Here is a 16,755-nt window from a genome sequence, read left to right on the forward strand (position 1 = left end):
GCACAACCACCAGTGGCTAAAGTGATGACGTAAATCCTGCTAGGGTATCATGCAGGAAGCAGAAGTACTGTAAGTCCCCATGATCCCCAGCGAGGTGGCCTAGCTTTGGTTACTGGTGGCCTATAGCCTGTTTTTTAAACTGTATTAATGATATTGTAATGCTCATATGTTTCATCAATTGTTTTTAAATATAGTGTGCTCCAATATGTTTGATAAAGTGTTTTTAAATATGTCATTGCATAAATGACTTAATTGTATATATATTAGCTTGGTCTCGTCGCTATATGGCTGAAATAATGCCGATGCGACGTTAAATTTTAACTCACTCACTCACTCACAACACGCAAAGTGTCAGCCTGATCTCTCTTCGTTATGTTTTATGTTTCCCTCCACAATCCAGCATTTTACGGTACATTATGTCCAGAGGCGCTTGCCCAAGTTAATAACACTTTCTTTAAACAGTATCCTAGCATGAGGTGCTTTATGCGTTGTGATCTATCCACAGAAAGGAACAACCCTCATATATGTATAGGTCCATGAGTATTAGCAACAAAATAACGCGCAGTTTTTCAAGTTATTCATTTTCACATGCAAAGGTTTGTGAAGTGTTCATTTTGACAAACGCGGGAACGTATGACACAATTCTTTAAATGCTGTAACCCTGATCAAACAAAAATTATAGTCGTATGACGGTTTTTTTAAATCTTCTAAAGAAGAAGTATAACAACGAAACCTCAAGTTTAATATGTTGTTACACCGCTTAAGAGTTTGTTCCTTGAGTGTACGGGGTAAATGTTAAAATGTTTATGATGATAGAAGGAAACTTATATCCTTAATGTACACTTTGCTACTGTAGTGTAGGTGCGCGTTTCACTGTGCATGTCGTGTTCGCTGCGTGAATAGTGACAGCTATTTTATGTGTAACGTCTGTCCTGAATAGCGTTTGTTTGTGCCACTCGACACAACATTCCAGTTGAACTCCCTCTTACATCCATTCAAGTATGTGCCTTCCTATTCAAGATGCGCATTGATGAAGTCGAAAAGTTGACAAGGAAGTAAGATAAGCGTTGTCTACTTGAGTATAAAACACACATAAACATGTCATTTGAGCTACCACCCAGAATAGAAGCTTATCGCATGGAGCTTCTGTCATGAACTGGAACATCAACTTAAAACATATGTAATGGTGCTATTAGCGCTCTGAAGATCGAGGCAACTTTACATGAGCGGTAACAACATATTAATTGTTAGCTCATTCAATCAACAAACAAATATATGATAGTAAGATCCGTTGTTACATATGCATGGTCATAAGGGTTTTTTAATATCACAAGAATGATTATATCAATGACACAAGAATGATTATATCAATGACATACATTTCTCATGCATACATGCTTTGTATCGTGAATTAGTGAGTACGTGAGTGAGTGAGTGTGGTTTAATGTCGCTTTTTCGCCGTTTCACAGTGGGGGACACTAGAAATCGGTTTCATACATTGCATATTGACCACACATTTTCGTAAGTGGCGACTAACGGGGTCGGGTGGGCTAGCTCAGTGATTGCATGTCATCGTGTCCCAATTTCGTAATACGATGGTCAATCACTGATTTTCTAGTCATGACTCGATTATATATATATATATACCGTCGTCATAAAGCTGGAATAGTGCTGAGTGCTGAGTTTGACAAACGAGAAAAAGAAAAAAGATTTATGTTATGAAGGGAATTGTTCTGAAATAGCCCTCAAAACTCCCGAAAGATCTGGACAGTGTCAGCGGAGACGTCTCTTCATCTTTCGGTGTATGTCACCTTCTGTGTAAACTTTTGTTTGGTATGCTTATTGTTTATATCCTAAACAGCCTCGTGAAAACCTGGGTTAGTGTGCACCAACATTTACATGTAGATCAACCGGCTGTTTACGTGTTAAGTGGCTCTGTTTTGCTAAATTTGGCAGAATTTGTTTTCAGATTTCTTTGGACAAGCACATGGACGATGTTTCTGGTATATGTTCTACTACTTGTCTCATTGCCGGACTCCTCACAAGGTAGGTCCTTACTACGCGGAATCATACAGTTTGCGCATCGTTTTTTCGATTCATACCTCAATTAACCGAAAACAATACACAGTCAATCCTTTAGTAAAAGACATAATTATCAAGGTATCATATTGTGCCTAGGTGAGGATTGTATATTGTTTTTATAACAACATCACAGGTGTACAAATAGGTGATTGTAGGGAAACGTTAAACAAGAAACATGCTCAGATATTGGATACTCGCAGTCATTCTATTTGTTTCTACAGAAGATTGTCACTGTCAGAATGGATGCACGAATTTCCCTGGTTCTCCTTGCCCAGGAACATTGTGCCAACCAGACTGGTTTGGGAGTTACTGCCAAAAGCGTGAGTAAAAGTACAATATAAATATTTTCATTCAGAGAGCTGTAAGCAGACATCTGGTAAGCACATAAAATGTGCAAATGTTGTATCATGAAATACTGTGGAATAATATGAGTTATTATTGATATACATCTATACAAATTATGGATGTATCAAATTAGTAATTTATAGGCACCTCATATTCAGGATATGGGTCGAATTTAATATTCAGTCAGCCGAATCACCAAAATAGCACGCAATGACCTGTACCTAATTTACATAATTTGTAATCAGATATATGTAGGTCGGGTGACCAACAATTTACCAAGCAACGGTCACATGCAAATTCTAAACATATCCTAGAACTGGTTTAAAAACGAGAACTTTAGCAAATGTTGAAGTAGCCTTTTGCAAAGAAGGAAAAGAATGTCAACAATGAGATTATTTACTTGGACGATATGAAAACGTACGTTTTGTCTTCGTTTTGATTTTGAGCTATACCTTTTGATACCTCTTTTGCAAATAAATGTTTCTAAGTTTAATTGTTCAATGTGTTCGGCATTTTAAGTGCGGACTTTGCTAGATTGATAATGCTGCCTAGGACGACTGTATTTTATTATTTGATCAATTTCGTTAAAGGCAACATAGCACGTGGTAAGTCGACACGGCAGAGTAGCGAATTGCAAGGATTTGGTGGTCCCTTTCCATCTGACAAAGCCGTCGATGGCAATACTGACCAAACGTTTGATGATAGAAGTTGTACGCACACAGACGACACGACGTCCACAGGAGCATGGTGGCGTGTTGACATTGATACCACATTGGAGATCAGACGGATGAGAATATATCTCCGTAGTGACTGTGAGTCTGACATATGTTTAAATAATATACATCCTGTTCACGAGGAGGGGAACCCACTCGTTGCGTCATTTAGGCGTGGCAGGATCTTAAGCCTCCATCCCTGAATATTACACAATTGGTCGCTTTCTTAAGAGATTTTATTGTTTGTTTTTGAACGCCCACTTAGCAATATTAAAGTTATATGACGTCAGTCTGTAAATAGTCTAGTGTCGACCAAACAATCCATTGATTGACATCATGAGCATCGATCTCCGCAATTTGGAGGCGACGACATGCATCAAGCAAGTCATACATATGACATAAAGTCATTTCTTATGTAACCCAAGGAATGTCTTGAAAATATACCACATCACAATATTACTCGCCTTGTTCTACAAGTTGTGCTTGTTTTTTTCTAAATTCAACTTGTTCAGACGCCATAGTTCGAAATTCATAATATTTACAATGATCAACATCAAAAGGATAAATTCAAACATGCATGTATGCCGCTACAATACCACCAGGACCTAATCGGGGTTACACATTATACCTATACACATCTTGTATCATCACATAATGTAAGTAGTCACAGTGCAATCCATTGATTGACATAATGAGCATCGAACTACGCTATTGGGATGCAATGACATTCATAAAGCAAGTCAGCATTTCTGACCCTCGATCCTGTTAGTTGCCTTTTACGACAGGCATGGGTTGCTGAAGACCTATTTTAACCCGGATCTAACACGAGAAGTTAAGTAGGTGAACCCAGTCTGACGACACAGACTATGTACATACATATGATATAAAGTGAATTCGTATTCTTATACAATTATCAACACAAGACGGATAAAGTCCAACATGAATTTATATCACAACATATACATGTACCACATGGCCTTATCGGGGCTACACATTATATCCATATACATGTTGTATCATCACATAATGGGGGACACGGGTGGCCAAGTCGTCTAAGGTGACGCGAGTAGCGTCCCTTTGGCACGCCATAAACCTATGATTTTTGGTTCGAATCCCGGTTCGCCCCAAGTATGTTTCTAGGTTTGTCAGCACCATACCCGTGCTCGTGGGTTTCACCGAAATGGTAAACATCTGAGACCTGCATCACTTCGGGCTTTCCTCCCACATAAAGCTGACACACCGTGATATAACTGGAATAATGTTAAAAGCGGCGTTAAACCCAACTCACTCACTCATCACGAAATGATTGTTGTTCAACGCAACTCTGGCCTTCAGGTGACGGTTGGTGACCAACTGTGTTACTCATTGTCTGGACAACAGACTGTTCTAAATATAGAGTGTTAATATATACTGTTAAAAACGGCGTTAAACCCAACTCACTCACTCACTCACTCATCACATAATGATTGCTGTTCACAGTGACTGATCGCAACGTGGGCCTTCAGGTGAAGGTTGGTGACCAACTGTGTTACTCATTGTCTGGACAACAGACTGTTCTGAATATAGAGTGTGGCGAAGCTTTGAGTGGTTCATCTGTCTCAATACGTGTCACTGGAACGATACTGACATTATGTGAGGTGCAGATCTTCCGTGAGTTATCATGGTGACATGTCATATTACTTTTTTTCAATACATGTTATTATTTTATAGCATTGAATAAACACATCGGAATATAAACACGAACATAGGATAATGATAATGAGAGCTGTCTTTAAATGATAACATTATAAGTAATAGATACTATGTTTAATGACAGTACTGTATTGGGGTATAGAAGGACAGTTGCAAGACCAAAGAACGAGGCGAAAAAAACGTTCCATTTATCCCAATAAAGTTATGTCACAACTCCCCCATATATATCAAAGCACAGCCAAATACGCGGCTTCCATGAGTAGCATATGAGCGTCTGTAGTGACCAGTTCGCCTAAAGGGCTCTTTTCACTTTCAACTATTCGTCCAAAAGTCCACGGCCCAAGCGTCTGTGTACATGCAGCCCAAACAGCACTGACGTATAAAGTGTATTAGTTGGAGTAAATACTCAGGACATACTTGTTCTACATGGGTCCCAAATGACAAACGCCTATTGGATCAGATTCATTAGGTGTTTTCTGATTTGCATCTCATAGTATGTGTACTTGTAGAATGCAGCGATGGATGGTTTGGAGATAACTGTGACAAGCAGTGCCAGTGTCAGAATACAGCTGAACTATGTGACAAGGAGACTGGCAACTGTAGGAGTGGATGTGCTGCCGGGAAACAAGGACCTGGGTGTCAGCAAGGTATGATAGAATGTGATATTAGGAAATCGTCCATCTGGTAGATTTTCTCACTTATGGTTTAGTATCAACGTAATTCTAAATTTATTTCTTTTGACACACATTGTTTGTACAGTGAAACGTTTCGTGATTCTGATTTTTCAAATGACTATAGTGATACATAGCTGAGAACATATAATGTCCTTGTGTGTGTATTGTATATTGTAGTATGCAACGATGGTTGGTTTGGCTCTGACTGTAACAAGCAGTGTCAGTGTCTAACTGCCTCTGAAGCGTGTAACACGGAGACTGGCCACTGCAGTAGTGGATGTGCTGCTGGGAAACAAGGTCCAGGATGCCAGCAAGGTTTGAAGAAAATCGATATATTACCAATTGTTTATCTGTATCAGTCTGATGAAAAGAAATCCATTCACAAAGAGTGGCAACTGATGCCATAATGGAGAACTCTACACTAGGTAGTCGTTAGATACATTAATTTCGCATTTAATGGCTTATGTAAATATAGTCATCAATTCAAGTTTTCCTTCATAAAACAGAGAGTATAAAGTCAAGACGCGTTTATCTAACCTATCCATACAGATTGTGGCCAACGTCGTTATGGCATCCAGTGTTCCTCTACGTGTGGTCAGTGTAGCGGGACGTCGGACTGTAAGAAGGATGATGGAACCTGCACAAAAGGATGTCAACAGGGGTACCTCTTCCCTTTGTGTAGAAGTGAGACATTTATTTTAAACTGCGTTCAATATGCCTAGTACTACAAGTAGTGTCATCAGAAACAAACTGAATCTTTATTCAGGATAGCTCGGGACAAGTGACATTGATCTCGTTTCAGATTGTAGTAGACATGTATTCAAAAGTAAATGTATTAGACTGGATAGACATGGTGATTATTTATTTCTTGGACTTTCTGGAAATGGATGCCACAGATTTTGCGAACACTCGAAGATCGCAGAGTTATGCTAATTGAAACCCGGGACTATGTCATCACTTAATATGGATCCATGTGTACAATATATCGTCAGTGTCCAAACGACGGTTCTTATAACATGGTTAATTGGTATATGTAATATTGACATTTCGAAATTTGACACATCAGTGAGAAAAATTATGTCCAATGCTATTCCCTATTTCGACCTGTACCATATACACCCTGTTTTTTTCAGCTGAACAATTGACTTGCTTATGCATGTTGTTGTTTTACGGGTGCCACTCTTCGGGCAGGATATGTTAACCTTTAACGAACACCTGTTATCATCACTATCTCTTAGTGATTCATAAACACATGCTCATATCATCGTACATGATTATGGAAAAGGCATCATCGCTCTTATTTAAACTCTTTTCCTTTATGTAAGAATGTTCTCAGAAGTGTTCCAAAATGAGAAGTATTGTTTATGAAATGTATATGCCGGTATAAAACAATACTCAGTTTTATAAATGTCAGGACCAGACAATATTCAGTCTCGATTATCTGCATACGAAGATTTCACTGCCAAATATGAGAGTTCTATGAATAGCATATGCGTTTATTTACTGAAGAACTCGGGCAAAGGGCACGTCTCACTTTCAACTACTGGTCCACAAGTCCACATAGTATAGCCTAATAGCGTCTATCCTGAAGATTTCGGGCAAAAGGCACTTTTCACTCTCAACTATTGGCCCACAGGTGCACATAGTAAAGCACATGAGCGTCTATCCTGGACAAATTTGGGCAAAAGGCACTTCTCTCTTTCAACTATTAGCCCACGAGGACACCGCCATGGCGACTGTGAATATCTCCATGTACATGCAGCCCGAAAAGAGTATCAGTTGGAGTATATAATCGGAATATTTTTGTACTACATGGACCCAAATGACAAACATTTATTGGATCAGGTCCATTATCTGTGCTTTGATTTGCACGTCATATTATGTTTATTGTAGAATGCAGCGATGGATGGTTTGGCTCTGACTGTGACAAGCAGTGCCAGTGTCAGGATACAACTGAAGTATGTGACAAGGAGACTGGCAACTGTAGCCGTGGATGTACTGCCGGGAAACAAGGGCCGGGTTGTCAGCTAGGTATGAAAAGTGTTGTGTTTACATGCAATACCAATTGTTTAACTGTAACCATCTGATGATAAGATTTTACGTGAGGTATATTTTACATGAAGTCATAAATTAAGTAATTGTTCAAAAGATAATTTGGTACGTTTTCATGTGAACGTGGTTATTATATAGTTATTATCTATTCAGGATTTCCTTCTAAAACACAGAATAAAACATCAAGAAGCGTTCATATCTCCCTATCCGTACAGATTGTGGCCAACATCTTTATGGGGTCAACTGTTCCTTCAAGTGTGGTCAGTGTAGCGGGTCGTCAGACTGTAAGAAGGATGATGGACACTGCACACAAGGATGTCAACAGGGGTACCTCTTCCCTTTGTGTAAAAGTGAGGAGTTATTTTATACAAAGTCAGTATTATTCAATGGACCCTGCTTTTAGATGAAATTTGTTATGATTGTGGAAATGAATGTTGTCGCTTCTATTAACAACGTTTGAAATGCCCGGTGTCATATGTCACGCTGTGGGTTTAAATAAGATGTGTAAATTCTAGCTAGTGTCATACTTACTATAACTTTAGAAGATCCGTCAGTGTTGTATTTTAGTAAATATCTATCTCTATTGTTAGGGCTCATGTAAAACACTATGGTGATGATCTCTAAGGCTGTGACATTTCGACATTTCATTTCAACAGCTGTTACGCATGGGTAAGTGTATTTGGTAACTGCTAAACGCTGTAGTGAAATATTTGACATTCTGTTTAAAGCCGAATTGCATAGATCTCAATGGGAAATGGTGTCATTAAAGTGGAAGATCATATAAGCATAAACTTTCCTTTTTATTTTCAAATTCCAAATCGAACTGCATGGCGATGTGACAATAGGTTTCCTCAAAGTTATCTTCTTTGTCGAAATGAAATCATGTGCGAAACGTAGCAGGTTCAAACAGCGGGATCGAGGAGGATGTTAATAAACTTCGGACACAATTTTTACCCCTGATTGTATGGCTTCATGTGTGTACAAGAGGTCCCGAAAATATTTCTTGACATATGATGAATTAGAAATGTAATGCTTGGTTTCACACAGTCTCTCTCTTTACATATGATTGTTCTGAAATTGTAGTTCTGTAAATGTCACAACACATTGTGTGTATGCCATATATTTATTTCTTAGTTATAACATTACGTAGATGTTTTATTGTTACCTTAGTCTTAACATTATGATTGTTCTGAATTCATATTACTGTAAATGATCCAATCAGTGTATGTATCCCATTTGTTTATTTCGTTGTTGAGAAAATGTGAAATCGAAGCTAGTTTAATGAAAATGTTTGGATTTATAACTAGTAGGATGAACATACCTATATCTAATATTAACTGAATGTTACCTTACTCCTATCCTCATACAGCATGTACACCTGGTTATTACGGGTCCACGTGTACATCACAATGTGGCCGCTGTCGGAACAACGCTATTTCTAACACGGCAGATTGGAGATATGGTGATGGGTGTCAACCTGGATATCAGAATCCACTGTGGCAAAACCTAATTGAACCAAGCCGCCATAGGATTAGAAAATTCCACAAAATGTATAAGTCAGATATATGTGCACGTAAACATCCCTGGGGCACTTTTAAATCTTTCTCTTTCTCAATCAAGACCAATTCATATAGTTAAGCTGAGAATCTACAAGATATTATTAAGTACTTACAATTAGGTAAGACAGTGAGACAATGCACGCTTTATGCAATTTGTCTCTCAATATGTTGTATATCTCTTCAAAACGTATCTAGGTTTGATCCTATATTAGAGAAATGCATGTACACCACAATTGTCTTAACAGCTCATAACAGTGTCTTTTGGAACACTGTTGAGATGATGTTTTCACTGAAAAAATCGTATAAGATGTCCAAGTAGCTTTCAAAATATTTCAAGAAGGCAATGGAAATCTACATCAACCAAGCAACTGCGAGAAGAAGCGATTACAAGTGAAATTTTACAGTTGCAGTTATACCCTTTCAGTTCCAAGAGCGAGACTGCGCATTGATCTGTACATCTCTATTCGTGAATCAGTCCATACTTCATTCCACCTTTATACATGTCACTTATTACAAAACAATCTCACCATGAAAGGTTTTAATCTGACATTCAACTTATAATCCAATTACAAATTGCACAAACATTGTCTTATGATACGTATTTTGTTGATAAAATATGTTGCATTTTGTCATTTAAGCTGTTTAAAAAATAAACACATCCTGCGATGTGGTAATTTCATCCTTTCAAGGCAAGCTTTTAACATACTTGCCTTCCATTCAGTGTGTGCAGTTCACTTCTATGGACCGCCCTGCCAAGGATGTGGACACTGCAAGGACGATTCCCCATGTTCTGTGCTAAATGGGACATGCATGACTGGCTGTAAACCTGGATATGAACCTCCTCTGTGTAGCACAGGTAACATATTTTAGTTCATCTTGATTCAATATATTTAAAAGTAGTGATTAAATCACAAATTGGAATAAATACAATATTTTGGCATCACAATGTCAGTTCCAATTGTACTTATTGATACACAGCATGTCCGGCTGGTTTCTACGGGGCGCCCTGCAGGGAGTGTGGACACTGTCAGGACAACACCAACTGCTCCAGGCAAGATGGGACATGTTCTACTGGGTGTGAGGCTGGATATCAACGCCCGCTGTGCCATGACAATATGTAACAATATAGACATATCTATCCCTTGAACTTGAATTTACTTGCTTTACACATATGTGGTTATTGTAGTGTCTGCAGTGCGATCTTTCGCACTTAATCGAATGTATGACTGTGATATCATCTAATGAAACGTCTCAGAATACAACTGATCTTTCATTAACACAGGTAACATATCTTATTTCATCTGGAGTCAATATAGTAAAAAGTAGTAATTAGGCCATACATGGAAATAAATATATTTTATTGGCATCACAATGTCAGTTCCAATCTGTACCTACTGATACACAGCATTAAGGTCTGATGTAGGTTTGTGATAAACGTTAAACATGATAAGGGAAGATCACTCCTACACAGTAATAATTATTCTCCTTTCTGCATTTTATATGTTTATTCTATCCCATTTTAAAAGAGTGTCCAGACACATTTTATGGAGTGGACTGTTCGTCAAGTTGTGGCCAGTGTCGTACGTCAACAACTTGTCACCATGTGAATGGAAGCTGCCTTGAAGGGTGCAGCAATGGTTTCAAAGGCCCTTTGTGTAAAGGTAATAATATAGCAACATTAACTCAAATAAATGACATGTGTAAATTACGTTTCTTATCATGTTTACCAACACTAAAATGGAAAATAAGAATGACATGTTTGGAGCTGAAATAAAGAAAAAATCGATCTTCCATTAATCTTTCCTACTCAGCAGCACGGAAGCCTTGCTTGATTGTGATTTTACTGGATGAAATGAAACGCTATATATAGAGTTTCATAAGCACATGCTATGAAATAGTGGGAATCGTACAATGGACAGCGATTTCTCATGATTATAGCAAGAGTTTTGTAACTTAAATTTGAGTAATGACACAATTCCTAAATTGCAAAATTATACTTTTAAGGAGCACCATATATAAGTTTCTGTTGTGTAAACAACTGTGAAAAAACAGATACGTTTCACCAAAAAAACAAGAAAGTGTGACAAACACATCTAAAGCGTCAATGGAAGAGAACAACTAGTCATTATTATACGCCGAAACAGATTCCATTTGGCGTGAAGGGTAAAATAGCTCTGAAAATTATACGAATGGACCAGTGAATCTAAGTAATGATACCAGGTATTTGCAGGGATATTGTTCAATGCCTATAGTCATAGACAAAAGACCAGAGATCCTGCCGAATATTCATGTAGATTATCTTAATCACACTTGAGCTTAATGTTAAGACAATGTTCGTCATTAAACCTCTCACAACATCTGCTTTCAGAATGTGCGTCATTAAACCTCTCACAATGTCTTCTTTCAGAATATGCGTCATTAAACCTCTCACGACATCTGCATTCAGAATGTGCGTCATTAAACCTCTCACAACAACTACTTTCAGAATGTGTGTCAATAAAGCCTCTAACAACATCTGCTTTCAGAATGTGCGTCATTAAGCCTCTCACAATATCTGCTTTAATAATGTGCGTCATTAAGCTCTCACAACATCTGCTTTCAGAATGTGCGTCATTAAGCCTCTTACAACATCCACTTTCAGAATGTGCGTCATTAAGCCTCTAACAACATCTGCTTTCAGAATGTGCGTCATGACGCATCTCACAACATCTACTTTCAGAATATGCGTCATTAAGCCTCTCACAACATCTGCTTTCAGAATGTGCGTCATTAAGCTCTCACAACATCAACTTTCAGAATGTGCGTCATTAAGCTCTCACAACATCTGCTTTCAGAATGTGCGTCATTAGGCCTCTCACAACATCTGCTTTCAGAATGTGCATCATTAGGCCTCTCACAACATCTGCTTTCAGAATGTGCATCATTAGGCCTCTCACAACATCCGCTTTCAGAATGTGTTATCAAACCAATCACAACATCGACTTTCAAAATATGCGTCATTTCGCCTCTCACAATATTTGCTTTCAGAATGTACGTCATTAAGCCCCTCACAACATCTGCTTTCAGAATGTGCGTCAATAAGCCCCTCACAACATCTGCTTTCAGAATGTGCGTCATTAAGCCTCTCACAACATCTGCTTTCAGAATGTGCGTCATTAGGCCCCTCACAACATCTGCTTTCAGAATGTGCGTCATTAAGCCTCTCACAACATCCGCTTTCAGAATATGCGTCATTTCGCCCCTTACAACATCTGCTTTCAGAATGTGCGTCAATAAGCCTCTCATAAAATCTGCTTTCAGAATGTGCGTCATTACGCCTCTTACAACATCCACTTTCAGAATGTGCGTCATTAAGCCTCTAACAACATCTGCTTTCAGAATGTGCGTCATGACGCATCTCACAACATCTACTTTCAGAATATGCGTCATTAAGCCTCTCACAACATCTGCTTTCAGAATGTGCGTCATTAAGCTCTCACAACATCAACTTTCAGAATGTGCGTCATTAAGCTCTCACAACATCTGCTTTCAGAATGTGCGTCAATAAGCCCCTCACAACATCTGCTTTCAGAATGTGCGTCATTAAGCCTCTCACAACATCCGCTTTCAGAATGTGTTATCAAACCAATCACAACATCGACTTTCAAAATATGCGTCATTTCGCCCCTTACAACATCTGCTTTCAGAATGTGCGTCAATAAGCCTCTCATAACATCTGCTTTCAGAATGTGCGTCATTACGCCTCTCACAATATCTGATTTCAGAATGTGCGTCATTAAGCCTCTCACAACATCTACTTTCAGAATGTGCTGATGGTTATTATGGTTCCAACTGTTCTGTTTGTGGTCAATGCAAGGGAGGCAACTGTAACCCACAAGATGGAGACTGTCCTAAAGGATGCGAGCCTGGCTTTGAACCTCCACTATGTCAACAAGGAAAATAAATTGTCAAACAGTCAAAGCACATCTTGTAATTACCTAAATGCACCGGCAAAACTATGTTTCATACATATAGGACCCGTGAAGATCCGGGGTAGAACATCTACTTTCAGAATGTGTTATTAAACCTCTCACAAATCTACTTTCAGAATGTGCGTCATTACGGCTCGCACAACATCTGTTTTCACAATGTGGGCCATGAAGCCTCTCACAATATCGGCTTTCAGAATGTGCGCCATGAAGCCGGTCACAAAAAAAAAATCTACTTTCACATTGTGCGTCATTAGGCCTCTCACAACATCTGCTTTCAGAATGTGCGTTATAAGGCCTCTCACAACATCCGCTTTCAGAATGTGCGTCATTAAGCCTCTCACAATATCGGCTGTCAGAATATGCACCATGAAGCCTGTCGCAATAACTGACCATCTGTAAATTTGACAATTACTGTCACGCAATCGGCACATCGCCAATCACATCTTTAGGCGCATTTGAAAACAACTGGTAGTCACGAACTGGTTACAGAGGGCCTTTATGTACAGCTGATATCTACCGTTATATCTAAACATTATCCCAAATCAATTGACAAATTTGCATAACTACAAAGCTTAGGATGGGTACGGTTAGATTGAGTAATGACACGAGGTTCCTGTTGCAGCGTGTCGATAATCGAGTTTGATACAGACAATCCAGCCATTGATATTATGAACAACGACCCACGCTGAAACACTATCAACCAAGCCACCGAACCTGACCTTGCGATTCATTAAGTCGCCTCGAAATATCTTAAAAGACATTGTGTTAATGTCGTTGTTCATAAAATCATTGCACCTGTAACAAACGTATGTTTAGCATTGTTATATGGGAAATATTCTACAATGCACAAATGAAATATTTGAGGACTGCCTCTTCTAGAAAGAAAACTCTGAGTCGTGTACATCCTCTCTATCCAAACCATCTGCTTACAAAGGAGTAAATGTGAATGTTTTTTTAATTGATAGATCATTAATAATGCAGTGCACATTGGGATTTATACTGCATAAAGAAGAGAGGGCGATTGAGAAACAAATAAGTTACTTCATGGACCAACACAAATAAGCCCACATTCCATAAACATTTCATTAGATATTGAGTAAGAATATTCTGAAGCAAATCAGTACACGATGCACAATTATAAGCTTTGTGATAATAAACTGCCGGGAAAAGATGTATGCACTTGAAAACTGAATTTGACTGGAAATTACAAACGTTATCAAGACGTTACGAGGCTGTTACACTCGCGGAAACAGTGCAAATGTAAGGTAGCTATGACACCCATATCAAATACATCAGCATCGAATACCCATTCCTTTGTTTCATTTTAGCCAACAAAAAACACGGGTGTATACTTTCTTTGCCCGGCAGTTTATATTTAATTTAATACATTGTTTCAATAGCATGTATCCCTGGGAGATATGGAGAAGGCTGTCTTCAAACTTGCGGTCACTGCCAGATCAACGGCTCATGTAATGCACAGACTGGACGCTGCGAAAGCAATTGTCAACCAGGATATATAGGACAATGATAAGAAGTTACTAGTTTGTAGTTTGATAAAGAGTGAATACCCTTGTTTATTCCTTCTCCAATGTACTGGTATAAGGTATTGATATATAACATACCTATATCGAATACTACGTATACATCAACAGTATGCATGTTTTCAGAATGTGCTGACTACACATACGGTATTAACTGTTCCGGTGTCTGCAGCTGCCTGGACCAGAGTGAGGTTTGTGACAAAGTCACAGGTGATTGTAGAACGGGGCATCAATCAACGACAACAGCATCAGCAGGAACATCAGCAGCACATCAAGGTCAAGGATATGATGGTAACAATATAGTCAGTACAATAGTTTCAGTTATGTGTAGATCCTGACAGTTTTGTGTGCGCGTCTGTGTATGTGCATGCGTCGGTGAATGCGTGAGGCGTGCGCGCGTATATGTGTGCTTGTGTTTGTAGGGGTCATGGATTCGTCTTGATTACGATTACAGATTTGTCAGTACCTTTCCTGTGCTTCTTGGTTTCACTATCGTCCGTACTAAGTATGTGCGTGCGCGTGCGCGTGTGCGTGTGCGTGTCTTGTGCGGGGGTCCTAGATTCGTCTTGATCACTGATTTGGCAGAACCTTTTCTGCGTTTCACTTTCCTCCATACTGAGCAGGTTTATGTCTGGTGGCTGTCTTATCTTGACATTACTATAATGGCAATCAGTGGAAGGGTTCGAACACAGTTCTTGCACTGAGCAGGTTTCATTTAACTTTCTTTAAGTCATAAACGGCCTCATTCCATCAGCTTACTAAGTATACATGCGTCACTAATACACAAAATAACGGTGGTATGTATTCATTTTCTCACATCAAGTAACTTGAATATTTCAGATATCCGCCTCATTGTTGTCAGTTGCCTTCTGGCCATTGCGTGTGTGTATGCAGTAATAACAACTGTAACTATCTACAGGTAATAAATGGAATCCAACACAACGCGGGTTAATATGAAGTATATACGTCTGCATGTGTACATAACCAAACCAAAATATTTTAACACCTGATGATGGAACATATTTAAAAAGTAAACTTTTAGTTAATGTTTCCGATGCGACGGTTCATAAGCTACTTTATCATAAATTTCAGAATTAGACGCAGCATGAAGATACACAAAGCTGAACAAATGCAACAGTACTCAACTCTTCAGGTCAGGGGGGAATCGTCTGTTTATGACGTCATTGCCGAGAGGAGCGTGTATGCAAATGAGTCCATTCAGAGGGATGGTGACCAAGATCCGAATAAAAATTGACAAAGATACATGAGTGTATTTAGATACCTTGGTTTGACATCAGACACACTTTGTTTTTAACTCTGCAACATTTCCAAATTACAGTTTCAAAGGACAGTCTTGATTGCAATCATCACTAAAGGAACATGAATGTTGCCTTTCTAAGACACTCATGCACATTACTGAAACAAGTTAACAAGCAATGAAGAATGTGTCATCTTTTACCTACAGTGACATTCTGTGTTATCGGTTTGTGTGTGAGGAACCTTGTATTTATAACTGCCTCTGTACATTAAATGCTAATTTCCATCTAGTTTTTAGTTACCTATCAGACGGAAAACCTTAAAAACACTTTGGCCTTTATTGAATCTTGAACATCTGTTCAATGTGCAAACGCTACACCTTACCTTTATGATCATGTTACCTACGTTAGTTTAAAAACTGATCCATTGTATCAGATTGACGTGTGTTAAAAAATAACTTTTCAGCCGCTGGAAAGACTACCCGAGCGGAAGTTTCAAACTCGGATGTCCGCGATTTGTCACTTCCTGAGTATTAAAAGCCTCAAAGCCTCAGATGTTCAATGCCTCTGGGAGAAAATCCAAAACGTCAGTGCAACGATCGCTGTTCAACTTGGCACACAGAAGCTGTTTATGTCATAACCGGTTTGACCAAATTTCCGTTGATATATTTAGACTGGCGTCGTGGCAACTTATACCTGTGCCGATTTGTAATACCCTCTGCATATTTTGATTTGGTCAGCTGTATTTTAGAACTGACCAGTTTCTTTAAGTCTTGCTAATTTGTATATATTCGTCTGTCAGACGTCACGCTGTGTGGGTCCAATGTTCAATTGTTTACTTATTACTAAATGCTTCAGCTTGGTGGTTAT

At 38.8% G+C, this 16,755-nt stretch overlaps 1 protein-coding gene and 1 long non-coding RNA gene across 2 annotated transcripts in view; one reads left to right on the forward strand and one right to left on the reverse strand.

The window, feature by feature from the left end:
- Positions 1-16,755, forward strand: part of LOC124131181 — a 344,512-nt gene that overhangs the window by 198,612 nt on the left and 129,145 nt on the right. The gene's annotated exons all lie outside the window — the stretch shown is intronic.
- Positions 3,202-4,656, reverse strand: LOC125379153. The gene is made up of 3 exons (XR_007220612.1): positions 4,624-4,656; positions 3,740-3,745; positions 3,202-3,237 (listed from the first exon to the last, which is right to left on the reverse strand). It is a non-coding gene; the product is annotated as an uncharacterized LOC125379153 (long non-coding RNA).

Source organism: Haliotis rufescens, unplaced genomic scaffold, assembly GCF_023055435.1.
Source record: "Haliotis rufescens isolate VD_foot unplaced genomic scaffold, xgHalRufe1.0.p SCAF_14, whole genome shotgun sequence".
In the NCBI taxonomy this organism is placed as follows: Eukaryota; Metazoa; Mollusca; class Gastropoda; order Lepetellida; family Haliotidae; genus Haliotis; species Haliotis rufescens.